Genomic DNA, 11,161 nt, shown 5'->3' on the forward strand with positions numbered 1-11,161 from the left:
ACTAAACCAACTGGGTCCAAGTTTGTGTATGGTTTCGGGTCTAGGATTTGAGTATGTGAGCAAAATACAAAATATAATATGTTAGACAAAAAAAAAATTATTTTTGAAAATTGAAAACAATATTTTGATGTTTTCTGTTTTTTAGAAATTTTGCCAAACGACCCCTATTAGTTTTTAAAAACTGTTTTCAATTTTAAAAAAACAGAATACAGTTTTTAAACTGTAAAACCAAACAACCTCTAACTTTTTCTTTTTTCTATGGTTTTTTTTATTTGAAAGTTAATTTTTTTTTTTATGGAATTTTCTTTTCCTAGAAGTAATTTAGTTCTTTTTTTTTTAAAAAAAAAAAAAAGTAATTTAATTTCAATTAATTTTTTCTTCTATTTATTATTTCTTTATATATTAATTTTTTATTTCTCTCCTATCTTTTTTTTTCTTGTTTCTTGTTTCTTTTTTATTTACTTTTTTTTTCTCAATATTTACTTTATTTTTTCTTTATATATTTCTTTCTTATTTTCTTTTTCTTTTTTCTAGTTATTATTTATCTTTCTTTTTTATACATATATATTTTTAATATATTTTTTTGCTTTGTTATTTTTTTTTTCTCTCATTTACTTTCTCATTTTTTTTTTATTTATTTTTTGGAAAACTTACAAAAATACTGAAATTTGGATTAACTTTTACAAAAATACTGTCACACGGAAATCTTTTCAAAAATATTGTGTTGTTATAAAACAACAGAACACAAAACAGAACAACTAAAAATAATAGTGGAATAACTAAAAAACAAAAGTGAAAACTTAATACAGTACACAGTATTTTTGAAAAAAATTCTGCCCCTCAGTAAAAAGGTAAAAAAATTAGAAATTTCAGTATGTGGTGTAATTATCCCTATTTTTTTTTTATTGTTGCTTCATAATTTTTATTCTTTTCCTTTTATTTTTTCTCTTCTTTTATATTTTTCAGTTTTTTGTTATTGTTGTTAATCTTCTACCCTCTTTAATTTTTACTCAATTTTAATTGGGAGTGCCTTTGTGACTATTCTTAAGATCCATTCATCATGAGAGCTTCATTATCCAATAAAAGTAGATGGTTACCCAAAATATAAGTAATCAATTACTTAAGATATTATAATCACCTAAAATATAAGTATCTTGTTATCCAAAATATAAGTACCTAGTTACCTAAAATATTAGTGTTGGGTTTTATGTGTATTTGGAAGTAACCGTGTAATTACTAGGCAGGGTAATTACTAGGGTGGTAATTACAGAGTTTAGTAATTACACTATATGTTAAAATGCAAGGTGTGTTTGGATATGAGGTGGTAATTACATATGAATTCCTAATATCTTGTTTGGCAAAATAGTTAGTAATTACATGGGAAAATAATATTTTTTTTTAGTAGCTAATGTTTAATATGGAAAGTTTTTAGTAATTACACAGCGTAATTACATTCAATTCTCATGGGGGGCCATGAGAATTGGAGAGTGTAATTGGAACCCCTCAATTACTTCCAATTACACAGTTACAGTGTAATTACATGGTCAAACAAACATGTCAAATTGTGTAATTACCTCAAATTACACACAAATCCAATTACAATGTGGCTTTCCAAACGCACCCAGTAAAACTCCAATTTCAATGTAATCTTTATCCTTTAAATATCAATAATGAAATAAAAGTATTTTTCATCATTTTGTGTGTCATTTGGTTCATGTTATCATGTTTAATTGATTTATAAATTCATCCAAACTCATTTCACATTTATATACTTGTTTATTGTGTTGTCATCACAGTAGAAAGTAATCAAGATTATGTGATTAAATATATATTCATAGATTTATCAGTACACATGGTTTAACTGATATGTGAATCTACAACATAGTTTACTTGCACCTTGAATAAGTGCTATGTTCTTTCCAGGGCATTGGTTAAAGTAAAGCTTGGGTTGGATGCATGGTGTATGCATCGGAAGGGACCGATATTGAACTTTGAATCAGATATATTAAACTTACCGTAATATCTATTCAATTCAATATCACCTAGTTGATCCTAGATCAAATGATCTTAATCCTGATATGGTTAGGTTCAATCTCGGGAGTATTACACATGTTCTTTGATTTGTTAGTTAAGCCTACTTTTGGGTCAGGGTGATACCTACATTTTGGGAACATGGTAGTGCACTTGAGTGGGAGCGCTAAACATAGATATGGAATCTATAGCTTCTATCTAGCAAATAGAAGTGAAATGATAATTTCCTTTGAGCTTGGCTAAACAGAGATATATAAATGGTTGAGTACTCATCTTAGTTCGCTGAAATATCATTTATACGGGGCTAAGTGTTTTAAGGATAAAATACATTGAAGGGTGTAACGGTAATTTAATCCCTACACAATGTAAATCATCTATCAAGGATCATTGATTATTGGGATTATAACGATGGATAATTGATAGCGTATCTATATGGTGGAACATATAGAGCGTTCTATATAGCTGAGAGTGCGATTCCAAGTTCTATGCGTGGATGCAACAAGGAATTAATAAGTCAGTGAATTTACTTGGTAAGTTCTTGGTCTGCTTATTGGAAGCTCGGATATATAGGCCCATGGTCCCCATACTAGTTGAGACAATACTACTTGTAAGACTCAGTTAATTGATTTTGATTAATCAATTATAATTCTAAAATAAGACTATGTCTAGTTTGTGAATTTTCACTAAGCAAGGGCGAAATTGTGAAGAAAGAGTTTCTAGGGTGCATTTGTTAATTAAGAGACTTTGGTTAGTCTAATTAATAAATATATTAAATGACAATATTATTTAATAATTAATTTTTAGTTATTAAATAATTGGAATTGACATTTAAATGGTTAAATTAGAAAATTGGCATTTTTGAGAAAATGAGATGTAGAAATGATAAAACAGCAAAATTGCAAAAGTGGGGCCCATTATCCTATACCTTGGCCGACCACTTATGTAGGTATTTATCATTTATTTTTTTTATTATTTTAATGTCAAATAAATCTAACCTAACCCTAAGTGGTAGACTATAAATAGGTAGTGATGGCTTCAGGAAAAAGAGGATGCATCTTATTCCTTTTAGAGAAAACTGAGTGCCTTCTTCCTAAACCTAGCCGCCACTCTCTCTCTTCCTCTTCTTCACTTCTGAAAACTGAACCCTTGAGTGATAGAGTGAGTTCCCACACACATCAAGTGGTACCTCAATCATAGTGTAGAAGATTGTGAAGAATCCAGATTCAAGAGAAGGACATTTGGGCTCAAATCTTGGTGATACTTTGTGACAGAAAGGATACAAGGGTTAGAGATCTGAGTGGAAGGAGACATTGTATTCCGCTGCAACCACTGTAAGGTTTCTCACACTTTATATGTGTTTATTTCATATCGTTTTAGAAGTTTATATTTAGGATGTTAAACAACATACTTGTTAGTAAATCTAAGATCCTGATAAAATATTTCCAACAATAAGTACATGGCTATCCAAAATATAAGTAATTGGTTACTTAAGTTAGTATAATTATCCAAAATATAAGTATTTTATTATCCAAACTATGAGTACCTAGTTACCTAAAATAAAAGTACTTAGTTGCCCAAAATATAAGTACCTAGTTACCCAAAGTATAAATACCCAGTTACTCAAAATATAAGTAATTGGTTATCCTAAATAGTACCTAGTTATTTTTTTTAAAAAAATGTACCTAGTTACCCAAAAATATAAGTACATGTTAGAATTTTTTATCACTCATAAAATATGCAATAACAAGAATTATTTCCATAGATAAACATATTATATATTATTATAAGTGTATAAATATAATCTATAGAATATCTTTGTTGATTCAAAGAGAAGAACGCAAATAGTGAAAGCGTACCTTAATCCATAAATACTGATGATCTAATCCATCTTGTAGAAATAATTTTTGTTGTGATTTTGGGTAATGATCTTTCAAGAATACAAGACTTAGTTAAGTTCTTTAGTTTTCACTCTTGATGGGGGAAAATGAGAGTAGAGTGGCTCTTGTTTCTTGGAGACCACTACCAATATATTACCCCATAGGTTATAATTTTAAGTATTTCTAATTTAGCCCCTCAATAAATTAAAAATATCTCTTAAGGTATCTACACATTTAGCCCATAACACTTTAATACCCAATAACCCACAATTACTAAAATGATCACTTTATTTTGGGTCAAATTTCAAATATCAATACACTAATATACATGTGAGCTCATATTGAGGATTTTAATCCAACAATCTCCCACTTGGGCTACATATATTTTTCAGATAGTGTGAACCTTATAAGCGCCTAACTTTTGCTATCATAATTATAGGTATTTCAAAACAATCTCATCCAATTATTATACTAACATAGGATCAAAACGACTTTCGCAACATTTAGCGTGGCTAAACCCATCAAAGGTCACATATATCAATACAACCAAATGACATAGATCAATCATGGATGTATAGCATAGAAATTACATGCAAATGTGATCTTAGCATGTCTATCTCCAATTGGTCTTCCTTAATTGAGATCAATTCTTTATTCTTACTAACTTTATAATTAAACCTCAATAGAAAGAATACATTCAGAGTACTCAAAACTTAAATCCATACTTTATCTGCAGAATCAAACCATAAATATGTGTCAACTTGATAGAACATTCCAAATACAAACTCCCACTAAACCAATACAATTTTAAAAATATCACATCCATATATGAGAAACAAGCTCTTGAAAAGCCTTAAGTGGTATATCCTTAATGATCTAGATCAGAAAATATAAAGTTTGTCCTTATATATTCTATAGAGACCTTATTATTTTGAACTTTATTTTAATAACAATTAGCTTGAAGTCAATGTGCATTTGACCTTGTAAAGCTCATGTTGTTACTAAAAATATAACCTGATTGATTTATTGTCACAACATATATCTTTAATAGTTTTTAATACCATTCCTAATTTTATAGTCATATGTGATAAAAAATTTCACAATTAAAATCTTTATAAGATCAGAATCAGAATTCTGAATGATCTCCAAATTTTTTTTGTTTTCTAATTTCTGATAAGTGAACATATAGTATTTTGTTCTTCATAAATTCCTTATAACCTATTTGGTTGCATACCAAAAGTTCTTTATAGGTGTTATACTCGAAATTTGGCTGTACTACAGAGAGTGACATGTGTCAAACAAGCGGAATATGAACCACCAGATATAATAATGATTATATCAGTTAATGCAAAATGGAATAACTCATTAAATATAGAATTAATAGACTATATTCATAACTCGCTGACTGTAAAGTCTTAAGCGAGACAAGGATACACAAACTATCAATTTCTGTATTGACGAGAGACCATCTAATCTCGGAGGGCAAAATTCCGAAGAGACTACGGATAGGGTATAGCAAGACATCCACCTCGCTACATATAAGGAAGTGATGACGAGGTGGGTCGGCCCTTGAAACACTTAGCGTATTTTCCACATTATAATAACTAAGTATAACAACTTGAGAACATAAAGGACATGATTGTCCAGTCTGCGAAGCCTTATGGTCAAAGAGAAGTTCTTAAGTTTGCTCAGTAAACTAGTGCTCATGCCATTGGTGGAAGGCATATGAAAAAAGCAGGTCACATTGGTCATCCATGTATAAAGCGAGATACCTCTAATCTATGTACAGAGCGAGATGTCTCTACTCACGTAAGCATCAACCGCTTTGAAGATAAGAAGGATAAACGGTTATGCAATTTTTCAGTATTAATTACACGTGTTTACGTGGGATGTGATCAAAGCCCATGAATTTATGAAAAACTGTTATGTAATTCAAATTTAAATGTAAATAACTGCCAACGTATGTTACTATAAATAGAAGCAACTTATACAGAAAAAGGAACGAAAAAATCTTAGAGAGAGAGATCCCAAATTGTAATACTCAATATCCAAAAATATCTTGAATAAGATAGACTCGTGGACTATGCAAAGTTAACTGCAAAACCACGTAAAAAGGTTGGTGTTGTTATTATTATCTTTATTAATTTTCTTATATTTGTGTTGAATTTATTACAAAATATGCTCATTAATCGTTAACAAAAATTTCCATTAACAGTTTGGTGCTTTCATTAAGAGCCTAACAAAACTCAAAAAATCCCTCCTAACCAACCAAATATTTCCTCCATGGCTGATCACGATCAAAACGATAACAGTCGTCCTAAAGAGACTAATCATCGTCGTGGGAAAGAACCCATGGGTTCACGAGGCCACCTGTTAGGCTATTTTAAGCTTATATTTTGGATCGATTTTATGTGCACTTTTCACTGTGTTGGGACAGAATTACGCTTGTTTTCTATGTTTTCAGGTTCTTTGGAATAATAGAGGTCTCGAGATGAAAAAGTCCAATAAAAGACGAGCTGAGCCAAGAAAAACACTTTTTGGAGGAAAGATGCATATCTGGCCGCGGCTAGATATAGCTTGGCCGCGGCTAGATCACGAAGCAGGGAAGCAGGTTATTGAGGCTACAGTCGCTGCGGCGAGATACACCCTCGCCGCGGCCATTTGAGACTTACAGAACCGTGTATTTTAGGCACTTATTTGGCCGCGGTAAGATCTCGTACGGCCCAGGGGTATTTTTGTCCATCGAACCCTAAAAATTAGTTATAAATAGAAAGCTGCGATTGGAAGTCAGGGGAGGCGATTTGGAACCCTAAAACACAACAGAGAGCGACAGGAAGAGCATAGTGATTCAAGTGAAGATCCAGAATTCATCCACCAACCGTTTCTTTCTTTATTCCTCTTTAATTTATTTATGTTGAATATTGTTATAGGAATGGTTATGGATTTATTTCTGAACTAAATTTCCCATTTAGGGAGGATGATGATTGTTGTTTAATGTTTTGCCTAGTTAATGTTTAATTGCCATTCCTTCATTCTTGTTTGTGAAATTATCTTAATTTGTTCTTACTTTCATGTTTAAGATTGATCACCTTGTGCATGCTTTATGATCTCAATTCGAAATCTGAAAAGTGAGAATTGATAATGCTAAAATTTGGATAATCGATGTTCTATGTGAAACGAGAGTATTCACATGACTTATGTGACGAGTAGATTTTTACCTAATGCTGATTTCATGTTAGTTTAATTAAGGAATTAATTAGATAACATGCGATTTAGAACCTAGAAGATCTGAAAAGAGCTAGGTTACATTATAATCTGTCATTCACTTCAAGAATAGGATAGTAATTAGGCATTAACGATTTGGGTAAACAACAACAGGATTCTCCTCCCTATCATCTCATCTTGCTTAACTTTAACTGTGTTATAAGTTTTCTGAATTACTTTAATTCTTTTAAATCATAAATACTATTGATTTGCCAAATAGAATTATAGGTATAGTTTAGTAGTAGTAATTAATCCAATTCCCTGTGGTTCGACCTCACTTGCGTGAGCTACTACTTGATTGCGTATACTTGCGTAGTGTTTATAATTTTCGTAATAAGTTTTTGGCGCCATTGCCGGGGAATTGTATAAAGATTGATATTACACAAAATTATACTAACTTCTACTTTGGTTTATTTCTCTTGCTGAATTTCTAACTTGTCTCTTGCAAAGCTGCTTTTATCTATTTCAGGTATCTTGAGTGCATGCGCCGCCAAGGGCAAGCAGTTGTATTACCCGTCGACCCTGAAATCGAGAAAACTTGTGGAGAAACAGGAGGAACAAAAGGCAAGAGAGAGTTTCAGCACCTGCTGAAACACCAGAAATCATGGCTGACAACACTAATGCTGCGAATAATGGAGGCAACAACGGTAATAATGGAGGTGTCGTTGAAGATCAAGCTAATGGCCGCAGCTTGAGAGATTATATCCTCCCAACTCTTACGGGGGTTCAGTCATGCATTAGGCCACCGGCAGTGGATGCTAACAACTTCGAAATCGAGCCTGCCGTACTACAAATGGTGCAGTCTTCAGTCCAGTTTGGTGGACTCCCTTCTGAAGACCCCAATCTGCATCTATCGAACTTCATGGAGTTATGTCAGACTTTCAAAGTCAATGGGGTTAGTGATGACGCCATCCGTTTGAGACTGTTTCCATTCTCACTGAGAGAGCGAGCCAAGAGTTGGTTGATCTCCTTGCCACCAAATTCTATAGCAACATGGACAGACTTAGCAACAAAATTTCTGTCTAAATTCTTCCCTCCAGCAAAGTCTGCTAAGCTGCGAGGGGAAATCAACAACTTCTGTCAACAAGATAATGAATCTCTCCATGAGTCTTGGGAGAGGTTTAAGGATCTGATCAGAAAATACCCTCATCATGGTATAGAGAAGTGGATGCTGGTTCACAATTTCTACAACGGGCTGGTTGGTAACACTAGAACTCTTATAGATGCCGCAGCTGGTGGAGCATTTATGAGAAAGAGTGCAAATGAGGCCTATGATCTGTTGGAAGAGATGGCCCTAAACAATCAGCAGTGGCCAACTGAAAGAAGTCAAACTAAGAAGGTCGCTGGTGTGCTAGAGGTTGATGCCATTACAAAGCTGACAACTCAGGTTGAGGCTTTAACAAAGCTAATCGCGGGCAAGCTAAACAAGCCCAAGTTGTTTGTGAGATATGTGAAGGTCCCCATCACTTTTCTGAGTGTCAGGCAGATGTGGATAATTTGCCAATGGATCAAGCAAAAGCCATTGGGAACTACTCCCAAAATAATAATTATGGGCACAACCAATAGGGGTTCTACCAGCAGAGAAATCAGCCCCAACAAAACCAACAACAAAGTCCTAGTGGAGGCTCCAATATCCAAGCTGATTTATTGCTCCAATTCATGATGGAGACTAGAGCCTCTATTAAAACTCTAGAAACTCAGATGGAACAATTGGCTACTCAAGTGGCAAAACAAGCTCAAGAAAATTCACCTAGCACTAGTGAGGCAAAAGGAAAAGAGCAATGTAAAGCAATTTCCTTGAGGAGTGGAAAGAGTTATGAAGGACCTAGTGGCAAGCAACCAGTTGAAGATGGGGTTCAGGATCAACAGGCACAGACACAGGAACCAAAGGAAAAGAAGGCTACTGATAGCCCTGCACCACCACAACAATCTCCACCAATCAGTATTGATCATCATGTGAAGATACCTTATCCTCAGAGACTCCGAAAGACCAATCTAGACAAGCAGTTTACAAAATTTCTAGAGGTCTTCAAAAGACTACTCATCAACATTCCTTTTGCTAAAGCCTTGGAACAAATGCCCCGTTATGTGAAGTTCATGAAGGAGATATTGTCTAAGAAGAGAAAAATGGAGGACTATGAAACAGTGGCATTAACTGAGGAGTGTAGCGCCATTTTGCAAAAGAAACTACCGCCCAAGCTTAAAGATCCGGGTAGTTTCAATATTCCATGCTCTATAGGGGGTTCGGTGGAAACTAAAGCTCTACGTGATTTAGGAGCAAGCATTAACCTAATGCCTTTGTCTGTTTTCAAAAGGCTAGGATTGGGAAAAGCAAAGCCCACAACAGTGACTCTACAACTAGCGAATCGTTCTCTGAATCATCCTCGTGGGATAATTGAAGATGTACTGGTGAAGGTTGGTAAGTTTATCTTACCTGCTGATTTCTTAATTCTTGATATGGAGGAAGATTCAACTATTCCCATTATTTTGGGAAGACCATTCTTAGCCACGGGTCGAGCATTAATAGATGTTCAAAAGGGGAAGTTAAAGTTGCGAGTCCAAGATGAAGAGGTCAATTTTAATGTTTTTGCCCCAACCGACATTCCTACCTGTTGCAAGATTGAGATGGTGAAGGGTTCTTTTGTTAAAACTGAGAAGAAGATAGCAAAGCCTAAAGAGCGACTTCGAACGATTCAGCATCGTTGGAAAAGATTGATGTGTCGTAGTTCTGAAGGTGAGCTTACTCTTGTTCAAAACTCTAAAATTAACACTATTGGTGGTAAATTTTCTTCATTTAGTACGAGGGCTCTTTTGGATGAAAAGGGTCCACCAAACCCCTGCTGATGGGGCTCAGGTAAGTCTCTCTCAACCACAATTTTATTTTAACACATTGGGGACAATGTGCATCTTTAGTTTGGGGGGAGAGATTTAAATTTTTTAGTTTTTTGGTTCAATTTTTTTCGTTTTTTAGTTAGTCTTTGTTATTGTTAGTGTCATGTGTTGATATCTGAGCTGGAAGATTGATTGAACTACTGTTGTTTACTAGTACAATAGATTGGAATCTTAACTGTGTGCTTGACTTGCAACTATTTGAATTAAGGTGGATGTGTATTAGAAGGTTGTTCATGTAGATATAAAATATTTGTTTTTGACGCATATCACTTATGTTCTATTTGGATTGTGGAATGATTGACTTGACATGAAATAGAATTTGTTTGACATACTCTCTTGAAGCGAAATCCTTGATGATTTTTGTTTGGAAAATGATTTAGGCAAGTTTTCTTTGGATCAATTGAGCCTTTCGAGCCTACCCAAAAATTTTACCCTAGTATACCCAAAGTTGAGCCTTAACCTATTCTAAAAATTTCTCACCACTTACCTAAGCTGAACTCATTATCTTTAATTCTTTACTCTAAACATACCTTATTATGCCATGAGCCTTTAAGCAAGTTTGGGGGGGGGGGGGGGGAAATAAATTGTTGTAAGTGGGGGAAATAAAGTGTATTAGTAAGAGATTGAAAAAGAGAAAATATATGATAAAGTATTGTGTGTTGTGCCTCTAGTGAAAAAAAAAATAGAAGAAGAAAAAAAAAAGAAAGAAAATATGTGATAATGTCTTCTTGAAAAAATTATGAAAAAAATATGAGGTAGGCACATAGGGAAAGAATATGCAATCTCTTACTATTTTCTTTGGGATATATATGAAAAAAAGATAAATGTGGGTGCTTGCTTGGTTAATTGTGCTTATGGTATAACGTAGCTTAAATGACTTGTCACCTACCCATGTACCTAAGTCACGTTGTGATAACCGAAAAAGACCTATTGATTCCAAAGAGAAATTTGTCAACATTAGTGGAGAGAGGTATGTCATCCAAACTTATTGATCATGTGTTAGTGGAATGTCGGGAAGTGTAGAATGGTTGTGATATGAACGTCAAATGCGATGTTTTGTGTTTGTATGAATTGCTTACTTCTAAATTGTACATCCA

The 11,161-nt window shown here is 33.7% G+C and overlaps 1 non-coding gene across 1 annotated transcript; it reads right to left on the reverse strand.

Moving 5' to 3' along the window:
* Positions 1-8,223: 8,223 nt before the first annotated feature.
* On the reverse strand, positions 8,224-8,330 carry LOC115703346 (small nucleolar RNA R71). Its single transcript, XR_004009118.2, has one exon. It is a non-coding gene; the product is annotated as a small nucleolar RNA R71 (small nucleolar RNA).
* Between the last annotated feature and the right edge of the window lie 2,831 nt (positions 8,331-11,161).

Source organism: Cannabis sativa, chromosome 3 (assembly GCF_029168945.1).
Source record: "Cannabis sativa cultivar Pink pepper isolate KNU-18-1 chromosome 3, ASM2916894v1, whole genome shotgun sequence".
In the NCBI taxonomy this organism is placed as follows: Eukaryota; Viridiplantae; Streptophyta; class Magnoliopsida; order Rosales; family Cannabaceae; genus Cannabis; species Cannabis sativa.